Source organism: Mauremys mutica, chromosome 4 (genome assembly GCF_020497125.1).
Source record: "Mauremys mutica isolate MM-2020 ecotype Southern chromosome 4, ASM2049712v1, whole genome shotgun sequence".
Classification (NCBI taxonomy): domain Eukaryota; kingdom Metazoa; phylum Chordata; order Testudines; family Geoemydidae; genus Mauremys; species Mauremys mutica.
In genome coordinates, this window is record NC_059075.1 from 39,462,769 (window position 1) to 39,479,905 (window position 17,137).

The 17,137-nt window shown below is 46.8% G+C and overlaps 1 protein-coding gene across 47 annotated transcripts in view; it reads right to left on the reverse strand.

Annotated features, from left to right (window-relative positions):
- NRXN3 (neurexin 3) overlaps positions 1-17,137 on the reverse strand; it is a 1,517,918-nt gene that overhangs the window by 605,866 nt on the left and 894,915 nt on the right. The gene's annotated exons all lie outside the window — the stretch shown is intronic.

The following is a 17,137-nucleotide window of genomic DNA, read 5'->3' on the forward strand; positions in this document are numbered from 1 at the left end:
CCCATAAGGTTTACATCCCATTTATACACTCCATCCCTTAGGTTTCCTGTGGCTCAGAACAGCTTGGTGGGAAGAGGCGCCACAAAAAAGGACAAAGTCAAACACGTCTTATGGGAGAAAAAAATTCTTCATCTGAATAATGAACAGGCCAAACCTTAAGAGGTAAAACATGACACCAAAGGTCTGTCATTCCCAGTCATTAACAGATCTCCAGGGAAACATGCGTCTGAACATTTTAAGGGAAAGAGACTTCAGTGATTTAAATCACACTGAGTCAGCGGGAATTAAAGCTACATGTGGGCATGTCAGACTAGCATGTGGACAGGGTTATTGCTGTTTAGTATCTGTGCGCATGAGGCAGCACAGGGACATTAATCATTCTAAGAACTCCATGACACTCTGCCTTTCAAACTGCCAAAGCCCAGATGTACGGGGTAACGTAATGAGCACAGCAGGGCTGTCTATCACTTCAGCTCAGTGGGTTAGCAATTTCTGATCATGCCAGGTCTGAGTTGGATGGAGCATGGGAATCTAGAATGAGGGGCACTTCTGGCACCTCTGACAGAGCCCTGACCAAAGGCTTGCTTGGGAAGTTTGTGGAAGAGAAGAGCAATATTCAGGGACCCAGGTCCAGGCAACAGGTGCTATAGGAACAGCCAGTACCTTTTGCATTTGGTTGGGTAGAGGCAGGGAGAGCGCGGAAAGGGGTAATCTATCACAAACTTCCCCCAGGCCTTTATAACGAACGGCACACTTCTTCAGGTGAGACCACACAAGCAGCCCTCTAGTGTGTTCAGCAGCAGATTCCAGACAACCCCTCCAAATATCCAAAACCCTTTTTGCCCTTCTCTAGTGCCTCTCATTTGAGGGATTCACACACATTAATATATTAAACCTCAAAAAGCCCCAACAAGGCAAATATCCCTATTTTACAGATGGGGAAACTGAGGCTCAGAGGAAGTAACTTTCCCACAGTGTCAGTATCAGAGCTGGGAACAGAACCTAGGAGCCCCCGCTCTAACCACTAGGCAACACATCCACTGCAATGTTATTTGGGGTATTTTTCTGAACCCAAATATTACTGATAGAGAAGATATTTGAGTCATTTCTCATCCCCAGTGAAGATACAGCTCACTTTTCTCTCCCCACTTGCACGACTTACACTGTTGCTGTAAGAAACACATTTTCTAGCCAGGTAGCGTGCTGAGTGGGAGGACTGTGGGAACAACTTTGAGTTTCACCCTGTTGAAGGAGGCTGTTAGGGAGGGGCAAGTGACCCCTAGTACAAAAAGTGTTGTCTTAATAGCCAGAGCCTCTGGCAGACACCTTTCACCAACCCAACTGTCGCCCAAAGCAAGGCTTGCAGCTTATCACACAATTACCCCACTGCTAGCTCATCCTCTGCCTCCAGAGCCCCACAGTCACTACTGGGAGGCATTAAAAATATGCACTTATCACAAAGACAGGAAGAGAGAGCAGTGGAACAGAAAACAAGGACGGGAAAAGAAAGATAAGTTAAAAAGGAAAGAGGGAAGAAGAGAAAAAGAAAGGGGCAGACATATATAAAAAGGGGAAGGAGGAAGAGAACAGAAGGAAAGAAAAAGAAAAGAAAAGAGGAAACGAGAGAAGAGAAAAGAGTGGAGAAGTCAGTGGAGACGCAGAATGAGGGCAGATGCACAGGTCACAAGGACAGAACTTTTGAAAAGATGAATGGCAAAGAGTCATTTGTAAGAATAGTTTTCTCATACAATGTGGCTGAAACACAAATCTGATGAAGAGCATTTCCCTTCCCCGCTGCATGAGCTGCTGCTGGGGAACAGTATGCAGGTACCAATGTGGGAGAGAAGCATTAAGAGGAAACGCCCACTTTTCACCTATTTAGGACATATCCTAACCAACCCCCTGTTCCTTTCTCCTCCATGGTGATTGTCTCCTGGCTCTGGCCTCCTTCCCCCAACTCCCTCTTCTTGGTCTGTATTCCTCCCTGCTTTCCCCTTCCCTCCTAGTCCCCCTGTCTTATTTCCTTCCTCCCATTCTGGACTATGGGCTTGGTCCTGTACCATGGAAGCCAATGGGAGTTTTGTCACTGACTTCAGTGGGAGTAGGACCAGTCTTACATACATATCTCATGGTGTGGGGATGCTTATCATTTGGACTTCCCATGCCTTCAAACTTGGCATTCCCTGCTCTGCCTGAAATCACAGGACACGCAGACTGGCATTGGAGCGATCAGCATATGTATAGCAATGGGGACAGAGCCCAGGACCTTCCACTCTGAAATCACAGGTTGAAAGGAAGATCTCCTTTATCTGTCTCTACTAGGAGATCTGTTCCCGTCCTCGGCCTCTAGTAACCACAGGTCCATGACCCATAGGCACTGACAACAGCATAGTTAAAAAGCACATTGGCAGAGTGGAGAGCACAGCGCTGATCAAAGCAGTGCTCCTGCTGTCACGATACCTGGGGTACTTTCTCACCTGCCCATGGTCTGACCAAGCACTCTGGCAGAATGAAGCCCAGTTTCTAGTATCCCTTCACCACACTGCAAGACAACTTACCCAATTGCTAGAGTGATCTGAGACAGGTGTGAGTCATATTACTAGATGGGCATCACATCTAAGCATTAAATCTGGCTGCCCATCGATGGCCTTGTCTACAAAGGCCTGGTCTACACTGGGGGGGGGTCAAACTAAGGTACGCGACTTCAGCTACGTGAATAGCGTAGCTGAAGTAGAACTACCTTAGTTCGACTGCAAGTGTCCTGACTTTTTCTTAAAAACAGGCATATTGTCCCGTATTTTCTGTCTCTCCCCCCCAACCCCAATCAGTACTGGCAGGTCCTGCTACTTGCCGGATCCCTGATCGCCAGCCACTTGTCCACCCACGGTGAGTGGGGGCGTCCAGTGGCTGATGATGGGGATGGGTGTGCAAGGCTGGTGGCGGGGTAAAGCTGTAGTGTGCAGGGCCAGCTGTTCCCCCTGCTGGTCCATCAGCACAGCCCCCGCTGCATGCCAGCTCTCGGCCAGCAGGGCCCCACCCCCCAGTCCAGTTTCCGGCCGGCATTGACTGTGCATTGCGAGCTGCACTGGCTGGTGAGTGCAGGCAGGCGCCAGGTGGCTGCCGGTTACGTGTCACCTCTGCTGCCCACCCCTCCGTCCTTTACGTGCTCCCCTCTCCCTGCTTTGCTCCTTCGCCCCTTGCAGCCCCACTGCTCCTCCATATCCCCCCCGGCGTGGCGCATCCCACTCCCAGTGCTGTGCAGAGAACCAGCCCCTGATCAGAGCGCTCGGCTCACCAACAGCCTGACCGGCAGGCTCCTTCCTTCCCCCTCTGCCCCGGGAAAGCCCAAGACCCTCCATTCCGAGGCGCTGGCCAAGAGAAGCTGAGCCCTGCATGTGCTAAAGCCCCGCACAGGGCTGGCACGGGGAAGCCTCTCCTCCTCTCAGCTAAGCTCTGGAGTGTGTGTGTGGGGGAAGCGATTTCCAGCTTGTTCATGCCCTGACCCTGCAGGCTCCACAGCAGCCCCCCGGGCCACCATCCCCGGCAGAGCGCAGGGCCCCTAGGCCCCCTCCCACGCTGAGCCACCTCTCTGGCTGGGTTTGCTGAAGTCCCTGCAGTCAGGTTCCCTGGGACCTGGTGCACAATGCATCCTTAGGGCTTAACCCCTTCCTGCCCATGCTGTAGCCGCGGGACAGGAAGAGGCTGGGTTATGTCAGTGGTCAACAGCAGCCTGGAGGTGATAGCTGCCTTCTGACACTGTGCGGGTAGGAAGGGACAAGCTGCTTCCAGTCACAGGTGAGTGGGGTGTATGGGAATGAGGTGTGTGTCCACCCCTCCCTGTGTGAATCATAAAGCCTTAAAGATAAGATGGTATATAAAAAGAATCCAACTATGCAGTATTTCTTTTTAACAGGGGCTCAGTCAACCTGATGTTAATTTGAATGTTTGTATTGCATAGTTCTGACTGATTGCCATTGAACTCGCTTGAATATGAGTATTTTTACCAGGTGTTCCGTATTCAGCATATGGAAATATGGTCACCCCATAGATGATACAGGTATAACCTAGGATTGCTAGGATGAGCAGGGCAATGGAGAACCAATCTGAGGGAAGAAGACTAAAAGAGCTTGATTTGTTTAGCCTACCAAAAAGAAGGCTGAGATGAGAGGTGATTGCGCTCTATAAATACATTGGGGGTAAACGGCCGGGCAGGAGAAAAGCTATTTAAGCTAAAGGACAGTGTTGGCACAAGAACACATGGGCATAAACTGGCCATGAAGAATTAGCCTGGACATTAAAAGAAGAAATGCGGACCTGGAACAGCTTCCCAATAGGACTAGTGGGGCAAGCAACCTAACTGGTTTTAAGCTGAAGCTTGATAAGTTTGTGAACTCTAAGGTCTACCAGGGTTGAATTCAGTCCTCTGCCTTTAATCATACAAGGGATGTCAGTTTTGATGTTTGCCCTTAACCACAAACCCACAGCATCCGCTCAATGTCACTGCACCATCATGTCACAAACCAAACTCATTACGAAATAAGATCACGCCCATTGCAGTCTAAGAACATCATGCAGCATAAACATGAGGTACCTACCCATGGTGGTTTCTGGGACATTTCACTGGTCCATCTGGAAGCCTTGATTCAACCCTTTAGAATCAGGATGATCCTGTAAAATTCAGGGCATGTGGCAATCCTGCCTTAATGTTCACTACTGGTGACTGGCTGGAATTTTCAAAGGGGTTTAGGGGAGATAGGTACACAGCTCCCACTGTATAACTTTTTGTCACCTCTTAAATCTGGTCACAGTATAACTATTATAAGAGCCTCTTTTGGGACTTTGGCACTTCTGCTTCTGATCTCTGAACTGAACTTGGGAGAGTGGCAAGGACATCGAAAACAATGAACAGAAGTTATTCAAGAATGGTCCAAAAATAAACCAAATCCAAACCAAACCTATGTATAGTTCAGTTCTTATATCAGCCCAGCCAGTCTGCCTGTCGTAAGGGAATGTTTGTTTAGTATGCGTCTGTGTCTGCACTTTTACAAGTTGTGACATTTATGCTCGTGGTTTAAATGTAAGAGTTGAATTGATGTAACTGGTAACATTACATTCATTTTATTAATTCCCCCCCCATTTAATTTTTTTTTTTAGCAATTTTATATATATCTTTGAATGAATGATTTAACCAGTTAAAGAGTTCTGTCGTCTGGCTGCTTTACAGCCAATCAGAATGGAGTAATTTCATTTATAATTTTTGTTGTTGGTGGTCTAACTGATTTAATGATGTCCCAGAAGTATGAGGCAATATTAGCATGATTGGCTGCAAAACTGAGGTTGTGGCTGTCTTTTGGCAGCTCATTAGTGGCAATGCTGGGCAGACACACTCTCTGGATCTCTTTCTCTTCTCTTTATCTGCTGATTGGCTGGGGAAAGAGGGACTGGCCAAGTGGGAGAATGTTAAAAGTGTAAAAATTGTGTGTGAACTTGTATTAGAGAAGAAGCCAATTTTGTGATAAATGTGATCATTTGCTAAGAAAAAGTTTCTATACCATTATCGCCAGTGCTTTGGGGTTTGGTTTAGAGGATGCAGGACAAGATTCACTGGTTCTCAAACTTTTGTACTGGTGACCCCCTTCACACAGCAAGCCTCTGAGTGTGACCCACCTAAATTAAAAAACACTTTTTAATATATTTAACACCATTATACATGCTGGAGGCAAAGCGAGGTTTGAGGTGGAAGCTGACAGTTCGTTACCCCCCATGTAATAACCCCACGACCCCCAGGAGTCCCGACCCCCAGTTTGAGAACCTTTGGGTTAGCCTGTAGTATAATTATTTACTTGAAATGACTTGAAACCATCAATTTGTGCACATAGCTAACTTATATAGTCACACAAATTTATCAGTTTTCGTTACTCCTTCTCCCCTATTATTTGTTACAATCTAATTTAAGACAAGATGCCTGAAGTGAGTGTAAGTTCCTAGGGGTATGAATTGTGTTCTCTTAGATGTCTGAGACTGTACAGCACCCAGCACTAAGTGGCCCTGATACCAACTGAGGCATTTGGGAGCTAACAATAAAAATGATAAAACATAACAGTAGTCTGGATTCAGAGTTCTCCACTTCCTGTCCTAAACTTTTGCATAATGTTTCTGTTCCCCATTAAATAGAGGGTGCATCCCACCCCAAAAGTAACTGTATGTAAGTGGTGGTATGTAAGTCTCGATAAATGAAGGGATAGCGTTTCTCCTCCACTTTTAATCTTAGGCTTTTTTTAAACTGCATTTTCTTGGAATACTGTAGGATCTTCTTATCTGGGCTGATCCCTGCTTATGCACCAGTTGCTTTCCAGATGTGCAACGGCTGAGGGCAGACAGGCAGTTAGGGAAAACACATAAGAAGGGAAGAAGCAATTCCAATTGTCTATCCCAAACCCTTTCCCTGACTTGAGATTTGAAACAAATCGTTATTTCCAGACCTGACTTGGCCTGACCACCAGGGAGCCATTGCAGAGGATCCCCTGCAACTCTAGCTAGAGATCTGTCTGTGACTGTGCCAAAGATTGCCCACTGAAGTCTGACCCAATGACAGACAAGGCAAAGTCAGGTCCAAGCTCGCTAGGAACTGGACAACTTCCGCAGAAAAAATAGACCCAACTCTTCATCCCAAAAATCAGGCAAGAGACACAGATGTGCAGACCTGCACCCAGATGAGCAGCACACCACACGCACATATCCACATGCACCCTCTTATTTCTCTCAGAAAGAATGAAAGACGATACTGTTCATCTATGAGCCATAGGCAAATTTGGGACTGAATTTTATGGGTTAGCATTTCCTTTTCCATTTCCCCACAGCCTTCCTTGATATCAGTTCTACCAGAATCCCCTCACTGATTCATTTTAAAAAGCAAAGTTTAACGTCCCTGGTTCTCTTTCCCTCAAAGCTTCTGACTCTTTGTTATTCCACATGGACATACACGGCACTGAGGCAGGTTCCCCCAAGCCACTACCTTCCACAAGCTGCATGTCACAGAAGTCAAAGCAGACAGAGCAGAAACCAGCCAGAGAAGCAGCAGCACCAAGTCAGATGGACGGTTCTGTAAAGAGGGCTCCCCCTAGTCACATTACGATGGATGGTGCTTCCTGTGACCTTCAGGATGCCACTTCAGCTCCCTCCAAAGAGACTTAAGCAGCCTCTCTGCTATTAAGCTGTTCCTTCATTTGTCAACAGAAAAGCTGCTAAATTGCTACCCTGAGCAAATTTACATAGAAATTACCAATGATACTCTGTAAACAGCACGGAGAATTACAGCAGAGAACCACCCAGCAATAGCACTCCTGGGTTACACTGCCTTTGGAGCAGAGAAAGCGGGGGACAAAATGATGAACAGGAAAAAGCACTGGGCCGGGGCAGCCGTCAGCCTCTGTGAGCTCCTTCTGGGCTCTTGGCGATCACTTGCTTTAGCCCCTTACCTAACACAATCTGCCGGGGGAGGTGTGGAAGGAGGTCTGAGCTATTTTGGGTTTCTATTACAAAGTGTTCTGGAGTTCTCTTTGAACACCATCCCAAGGTTGCCCCATAACCTTTGTGTGCAGCCTGCAGAGGGGGCAGAGGCCCATCCCACCTAACAGAATGGTGTTTGGGTTTTCGGTCCACAACCCTCTGCACTGTATTCCTCTGCCCCCATAAAGAGTCCACAAGGTCACCTCTCGCCTGCACACCTGCAAGTTAGATGTGAGGGACCTCCCTTGGACCACCTATCTGCTCAGAGTTCTTCCCACACCCAGATCCCTTTCTCCATTCCCATTGGGTTACCTGCCTTCTGACACACCTTTGCTGCTTTGCATAGGACTGCTGCCTCAAGCTTTTCATCTTGTGCTCTCTCCCCAGAGCACTTGTTGTGATTATGGGATGGTGTTACTTAATGGGAAAGCCAAATTTTGGCAATTAATTGATCTTTGACTATTAGCGGTAAATATGCCCAATGGCCTTTGATGGGACGTTAGGTGGGATGGGATCTGAGTTACTACAGAGAATTCTTTCCTGGGTGTCTGGCTGGTGAGTCTTGCCCACATGCTCAGGGTTTAGCTGATCGCCATATTTGGAGTCGGGAAGGAATTTTCCTCCAGCGCAGATTGGCAGAGGCCCTGGGGGTTTTTCTCCTTCCTCTGCAGCGTGGGGCACAGGTCACTTGCTGGAGGATTCTCTGCACCTTGAGGTCTTTAAACCATGATTTGAGGACTTCAATAGCTCAGACAAAGGTTAGAGGTTTGATACAGGAGTGAGTAGGTGAGATTCTGCGGCCTGCATTGTGCAGGAGGTCAGACTAGACGATCACAACGGTCCCTTCTGAACTTAAAGTCTATGACTCTATGTCTAATGTCAAAGTAGAATGAAATGCAGTCTTTCTGCCTAGCCACTTTATAAAGCACCAGCAACTGTAGTAATGAGAGCCCAGGGCTACCAGGTCCAGATACACGCCCTGATCGTGGGAGCCCTGGGCGCATGGGACCCCCACAAAGGGCAGGTACTGAGAGCGTGCGGAGTTGGTCGACGCTACGCCCAGCTCATGAGAGAGCTCATGGTATCCGACACCATCAGGTGGTCCAGAGACATCTACACAGAACACATCATGGGACACCACCAGTACCAGGTCGAGTAACTGGGAAAGCTGATCAGGGAAATAATCCACATCCTTCCCTGATGAACCGAGGGACGCACCCCACCCATGTACTTATTCTCTACACCATTACTGACTTGGATTCTTAATACATTCCATGGGTGGCATACCCAAGCCCATTATCCACTGATGCTTTAAAAACTCCCACACCCCAATCTGGATCTATGCTGGTTATGTGATATGTATGTACCTCGTGAACCTTGTAACCGATGCTTGCAATCCCCCATAATCCAAGCCCAGCCCCAGATGTACAGTACTTTCCCTCTTAACTTGTGTAAATTTGATTTTAAACATTAACTTTAATAAATTTTTTATATCTTGACTAAACTTCTGTCCAAAAAGCTCAAGTGATCATTAACACAAGATAGGCCCAACATGACTTCCTGTTATCACAAGGATAGGAATTGTAGGAATTAATAGGAATGTTTCTTTTACAATGGAAGTGGTGTCCTGGAGCTGTGAGCTGATTTAGCAAGCCCCTGCACAGTAACTGTCAAGGCCAAGGCATTATTGTAAATCATTATAGCATTATTCATAAGAGTCAGGGGAACAGCATCAGGCCCTGACATAATGTAAAAGCACTACCCTTTAGCCAGTTAGAGAATCAGCATTGAAGGACTCGGAAGGGAGGCCAGTCCAGCCTTCCTCAGATAGAAGGGTCGTGGCTGTGATAGCTGGGTAAGGGGGGTTTAGTACATTATAGTGGAATAGGGAAAAGAGACTCCTCAAAGCCTTTGAAAAATAGATGGAAGCTCCCACTCTGCTTTTCTGCGAGGTGGGAAGAGGGGTGTGTGTATATGAGAGAGCGAGCATGCGTGAGCAAACACACACATCAGGGCAAAGATTATCCTGTGTTCAGCACACACTCCTGGCATGAAATTGCTGTCCAGAGTAGGGAAAAAAATTCTATTTCAAATAATGATCAAAGCTATCATGCAGGAATGAGTGGTTTCCCATTCTTAAAGCAAACAGCTAGCTAGTATTTATTCCACAATATAGACAAAACTTTGCCTTCTGTCAGGGGGAAGAGGATAAATTGTTTTCCCATAATGATGTTTTCTTTTCAATCAATTTCCCATCAAGCTTGATTTAAGCGGATGCCATATCAGAACCTCAGGCGGGAGGCAGAAATCTAGGACAGTCCCCCAACCAAAGGTGAAAACTGCGAGGCAGGCAAACCTGCAGAGTTCAGTCTAAATGCCAGCACTTCACACGCAGTCATTTGCACACTCCTCTCCTTCCTCCTTTTCAAACAGAAAGCTCTGCAGCAACTGGGCCAGCAATGAAAAGAATGAAACAGGTCAGAGAACAGGGAATACTAGGTAGAGCTGTATCCTGAAGTGCACAAAGCATTCCTCAGGGATAGATATACAGTAATATAGTATAGTAGTGATACCTTAAGGCTGAAATTTACATGTGTGTGTACACACACACACACACACAGTGTGGATACATGTATTTCAACCTGTAAAGTGCTATATAAATACTATTATCTTATTAGTAATATGTATAACCATTAAACCTAGATGGTATATCTTTGTGCAGATGCAGTCTTTAGTTAGTAATTTCCCCTCTAAGTAACTGCTAGAGAGAGTAATTACACTTAGTAGAACCCATGATTTCTAAGAAAAGGAATATAGGGCATGTGTGTGAAAACTTATGGTATGTCTACACAGGAATAAAAAAAACCCTGCAGCTGGCCCAGGTCACCTGACTTGGGCTCGTGGGGTTCAGGCTCTGGAGTTGAAAAATTGCTTGTAGACATTCGGGCTTGGACTAGAGCCTGAGCTCTGGGACCCTGCAAGGGTGCAGGGTCCCAGAGCTCACGCTCCAGCCCAAGCCTGAATGTCTATACATCAGTTTTTAGCCCTGCAGCCTGAGCCCTGCAAGCCTAAGTCAGCTGACCCAGGCCTGCAGTAGCTGTGCCGCAGGGCCTTTATCCTCATGTAGATATACCCACAGAGGCTGCTCCCAGGGCGTTAAGGGCACTCAGAACCTTGCAGAGTCAGGAATAGCTTTGAATTCAAAAATAATTTTGCCTCATTAAAAGGATCTGTTTCCTGGGGATTCAGGTAGGCAGACGGGCTGGGAATATTACAATGGTTTCTGGGTTCAATCAGTTTGGAATAGATCCTGTAGAAATGGTGCTATTTTTTTCTTTTATTGTACCAAGGTCTGTGGGTGAAAGAGAGAAGCTTTCAAGCTACACAGAGCTCTACTTCTACAGAAGTTGGTCCAAAAAAAGATACTACCTCAGCCAGTCTGTCTCGCCAATATCCTGGGGCTAACACGGCTACAGCAACACCGCTTTTTAAAAAAACAAACATTAACCAAACATTTTTAAGCCTTGGAAAGGTTCTGGCAGGTTGGCTAATCTTCAGGATGAAGGCTCAGGGTGGGTCTGAAATTATCTGAATCAGATCATTCAGTCCTAAAATATTAATCAGCTCTTAATTGATGCTGAATGATAGAGAGACAGAGGTATCCCATTCCTTCTCTCCTTATCCTCTCCCCACCGCACCCCTGGATACAAGTGGCTCCCGTATAAGTAAATAAGAGTTACTCATAACTCATGGGCTCATAATTATGCTCATGATGTTACATCTGAAGAAAGAAAAGGGAATTTAAACAATAAAGACAGTAGTTGTGTCTTGCTGACTGAGGGTTTGCATTCTGATCAGTAGCTGCCACATAGCGCAGTACTTTAAATGTCTGAGCATGATGATTTCCTCACAGCAGTGCAATAAGCCCCAGCAAATGGCTCTGCTATATTCCTAAGGAGGCATCAGAGGAACTTCCCAAGCAAGATCCACAGCAACTGAAGCGTTAGTTAAGCAAAGGTTAATGGCCACTTACCACAAAGATGTTCCAGTTTCCTGGCCTTACTTCTCTCATTACTCATCCACAGGCACAACACACCGAGCAACAGCAACAGTGTTATTGACACCGAAAGTGAGAAACAACAAGGGATCCCACACCACCTGATGACTCAGCTCAGTGTCATAGCTACCTACTGGGTGGCTGGGAAGTGAATGGGGAGAGTCAAACTCCCCTCTCTGCCATACCAAGGACAGCAATGAAAACTTGATGGAGGGCTGCATTTCAGTGGCCGGGGAAGTGATTATTCTGTGTGCAGAACTGTTCCCGAGAGTCGCGATTTCTGAATAAAATTAAGCCTCACCAGTCATGATCTCATGATAGGACTCTCAAATGTCAGAATTTCTTTCCCAGCCCTGGCACAAATGTGTTTCCAGTTAAATAGGAGTTACCCCATCCTAAACAAAGGAAAAGACAATGATAATTCATTTACATATCAGATAAACAAAACTATCAAGCTAACAAGTGGGGGCAAGAGACAGGGAGGCTACTCCCCAGCAGGGAAGAGAAACTTAATCTGAGATACTGTATAAAGAAGGGGGGAGGGTGCTGAAATAAGCAATTGAATCAACTGAAAAGAAAAATCCTGACATTTGAGAGTTTTAAAAGTGAGGGTTAATTTTACATAGAAATCCTGTCAGCCACCCCAGTGCAGCCAGAGCTCCAGCTGTCAGCCCTGGGCAGCTGCTCTCCTGCCAGTCTGGGCAGTGGGAGAGGGGACCTCACTGCAGCCCTCCCAGGCTAAGGAGCAGAGGTGAGGCTGGGAGCTGCAGGGGGCTGAAGTGAGGAGGGTGAGGGCTGATGGGGAGCTGTATTGATGATGGGTTCTGAGCAGATGGGATGCATGCTGGGACGGTGAACTAAGGGCAGTGGGGGTTGATGGGGTAGGGGAATGAACAGATGTCTGTGGGGGTGATAATGGGCACTCGGGGGACTGAACTGAGGGGGAATGGGTCGGGAGAGAACTGATCTGGGACTAGAAGACAGGATTAATTGCTGGGCAGGAGATGGGCAAATGTGAGAGCTCATGCAGCAGGGGCCAAAGATCACCTTACCCAGTACATGTGGGAGTGTGGGCAACACTAATTGTTGCATGCACACACCCTGGGGCTGGGCAGGGGGAGTTCAAAAATCAAGAGATTGACCTAAAAACTATGTGTCATGATTTTGGGGTGCCAACTCATGATTTTTGTTCCTTTGATGTTGGCAATACTCTGTGTGTGTTAGTTAATTCACACTAAAAGTTTTCTGGGACCACTTTGGGATGAAAGTTCCCATAAAAATGTAGGCCAAGATTTTCAAAAAGAGGTGTCTAAAGTCAGGTGCTCCTATACCCATATTTAGCTGCCTAAATCAGTGACCTGATTTTCAAAAGTGTTGAAGTCACTGAGAGCTGTAGGATGCTCACCACTTGAAAATCAGGCCACTTGGGTGCCTAAATGTGGATTCAGGAACCTAATGTTAGGTACCTATATTCTTGGCTGTAGATATTATTATCTCATACAAAGAGCTACTATTATCCATCATAAATATGTGACATTTCAGAAACTGCATTCTACTAATTGGCCCAGCTCCTCAGACAGAGCTGAGACGTGCACAGCCCATCTCAGAAGCAGGAACACAAAGGTGGCGTTTGCGCTCATCTGAACTTAGACTACTCCTCTGGTGTAATTACAGCAGCCAGTTACACTTGGAGCTGATCATGGTCCCAAGGGGCCACCTAGCAGTTGACAATCAAATGAGTGTAAGTGCGCCCCAGCTGTACCACCTTTACCTAGCCATAGTCCCCTACACTAGCAGCAGAGAGGGGGTTGTTGGTGTAAGAGCTGGTATGCTGGTTCCAAGCCAATAGAGGATCACTCCCTCACTGAAGTAGTCTCCCATGGTCATTTATGGCAGTTCTTAGGTCCCCCTAGCAGAGGTAGAAGCATGGTCACTGAGTTTATCCTAACAAATCCACCCAAGTCTATTAAATATATAATCAGAGTATATTTGTTTGCCTGTAAATTACCAATGCCACAGGCAACTGAGGTCACGTCTGCCCTTATTCTTCACCCTACCAAAATGAACCTTCTAGTGACACACATCAATGTGTTTCAACACTAGCAACTGAGGAGGACCCACAACTGACCATTGCTGTATTCAGAATTGTGGTTAGATACTAGCCCCATTGACACCTATTGTTATAGCTGCTAGTCAGAGGTATAAACAAAGGGGATGGGTTTTACTTGAAGTCTTTGAACCTACTGCACGGACATTTTCCTATTCGTCTGCTGTGCTCCCATGGCCCGACAGCAGCCCTGATTCTCTAAACACTAACCACATCTTACACTTACAGGGTACTGTGAGAAGCGCCGCTCGCTGCCATAGCATCCCCTGGCATTGCAGAATGGTGTTGGAGGGGTTTTTGTCTCTAGAGCCCTAGGTCGAATACTTTGGCCCTGTAATGGCTGCCTCTGTATTCATCTTCCATTGTTCAGCCAGGTCACCTTTTAAGTTCAATCCGCTTCTGGGGTAACAAAAGTCCAACTAAATGAACAAACAAAACTTCCAAACAGTTCTTCTTCCCCTCTTTGACTATACTGAAGTTCCCTGCCCTGGCCTCTCCTCCCAGGCCCTATGGAGTTCTTCTGTTCTCATTAAGCAGAAAACTACATCCCAGGGCTTTTCCCCTGGAGACCTTTCTTCCTAAACAGGTTTCCCCATAGCTTCTCCTTGCTGGAGACTCTGGCAGTTATTGCAGGGCCTCCTACAGGAGCCTAACCTGCTCCCTATAAGTTCTCTTCAACCTGCCTTCACCAAGCCCTTCCCAGAGACATGGAGCTTTCTGCTTCCTTTTTCCTAAGCCTCCTCCCAAACTCAGTTGTCTTCTCTACCTATCTAGTCCGCTCTGACCCTTTCACAGCTGGCATCACTAGTTGTAATTAAGTCACCAAATCAATATCAGCTGAGGGATAATGGCTATGTCATGCCCAAGGCCAGCCAGCCTATGACAGGCACTATACATCTGAGGATAGCTACTTAATCAATACCCCTGTTAGGTAGGTATTAATGGTATTATCAATTTACAGATAGGCACACAGGAGGTGGTTAAGTTACTTACCTCCAATATTTTACCCAGCCAGTCTGTCAGAGCAGGAAACAGAACCCAGGTATCCAGGGGTAAAAGTAACATTCAACACTTACAGGTACAGAGGCTGGCTCCGGCCCCCAGAAGCGGCAGGGCCTCGGGTGGAAGGGGCTGGGCTGGGGGTCTGCATCCCCCAGCCAGCCCAACCGCGCTGCCTGGCCCACGCAGCCTGGGGCTCCAGCAGTGATTTAAAGGGCCCGGGGCTCTTGCTGCTGCTGCGGTAGTGGCAGCAGGAGACACGGGACATTTTAAATCGCTGGCCCTGGGGCAGCTGCTCCTTTTGCCCCCCTCCCGCCCCCTGTCAGCAGCCTGTGAGGGGCTAAAGGGGCAATGACGTCAAAGCACTGCCACTGCAGCGCTTTACGCAGGGTTCTTAAAGCACTGCTGCGGCAGCGCTTTAACACTGGCTGAGTACAGGCTGGTACCGGTGGCCACTTTTTAATGGTATGCCGACCCGGCCCATACTGGCTTACTTTCACCTCTGCAGATATCTCTGCTCTAATTATTAATTTCACTCCCTCCCCTAAAAGCTCAAGTTACTGATACTCTAATTACATTTATCTGCAGCACCTACGAGTCCCATTTGTGGACTAGAACCCCACTGAGCTAGGCATGGTACAAACACAGAACAAAAAGTAAGGATGCACTTGCTGTCTTTAAATGGAGAGAAGATGTTGTGGAAGAGCTGGCCCAGAAAGGAAGTGTAAGAACTTTGGGAGTTTATTTAATCCCCTCAGCATGTTGCCTGAGCTCTCAGATTTCCTTCCCTGTGTCTTCTGTAAAGAAGGTAAACTGCTTTGCCATTACCTTTCAGCGCCCTCTGAATCCAAAATCACGACGCTATCTTCATGAAATGCATTGCAGAGGAACTCTCAGCATGAGATGCTCGCCCTGTGTCTATGGCTTTCAGGATCCTCCTCCCCTCCCCCCCCCCAGCCTTTTGGCAGCACTTTTCAATAATTGCCTCACGCTGTAACTTCAATGCTTCGGAAGGAGGGGAAGCAGTGTAGGAAGCAGCTTCTGTGTCGTGTATGCATACTTACCATACCTGCACATAGTTATACGACACGGTACAAGTGCAGGGCACTGTCAGAGGAATGAGTATCTCAGCAATGTTCAAATTATCATGGCAGTGAGGTTATTGGTCATATTCAGTACCTTTTTTTTGCAAATCTGATTAAAATAATCACATGTGTACATAGATTCTTTAATTCAAATTTGTCTCCAACCACACAACAATGTGTGTGTTTTTAAAAATGTATATTATACACACATGCATGCATGCATGCATGCGAAGCACTAGATTTTCAGTGGGTCTATATCAATGTATTTCCACTGAAGTCAATAGAGATATGCCAATTGACAACAGATGAGCTCCTGACCCAAAATCCCTTTGCCCAACCCTAAAGTTGCAGCCATCTCTGGTAAGATATAAAGCAGCTGTTAAATGGCACACAGCCATGCTACCCAAAAGGTGTCTAGGACAGGTAATGAAGGAAAAACCTCATCTCAATGAAACAACAAGAGAAATATAGCAAATCAAAATGTACCCAAACTGGTCAGTACACCACAATTAATACCGAGTTTTGCAACACAACAGCAACAAATAGTTATGGGAATTTTAATGGTCACAAGACATGAGGACTTACTTCACTAACTTCTCATCATGAAAATGACACCTCTACCAGAACAGCACCTGCTAGCACCATGACAGACACTGCTTTAGTGCTGATGCGAAGGGAAGAGTGCCATCTACTGAATCATGAACTCCACTTTCTGCAGCATTTGAGTACTGAATCAAGCTAGCCCGGCTTAGCTGGTGTGAGCCATCAAGATCACAGCACAAGGGAGTGTGGCTCAAGTAGGGTTACCAGATATCCCGATTTTATAGGGACAGTCCCAATATTTAGGGCTTTTTCTTATATAGGCTCCTATTACCCCCCAAACGCATCCCGATTTTTCACACTTGCTGTCTGGTCACCCTAGGCTCAAGTCCTAATAACAAACCCTAGGAAAATTCCCTTTTGTATGGAATATGGCCCAAACTTGGAATTCAAATCCAACTGTTAATGCAATTAGAATTCCCTAGATGTATCATGCGGGCTCTCAAATGAACAATTTCAGAAGATTCCCATCAGACGTCAATAGAGTTAATTGGACTCTCTGCGATACTGTGTATAAATCCCACTGTGGGTTGCCAACTTTCTAATTTCTGAAAACCAGACCCCCTCACCCTGTCCTGCCTCTCCCCCCGCCCCCATGGGCCCACTCTGGCCCCGACTCTCCCACAAAGCCTGGCCCCTGCTCTGCCTCTTCGCCCAAGGCCATGGCCCCGCTCGCTCCTCTCTTCCCCTCCCCCATTGCTCACTGCTCTCCCCCTTCCCCATTACGAAGTCTGCCAAGCCCTCTGCTGCTTTAATGTACATCCCTCTGCACTTGAACTA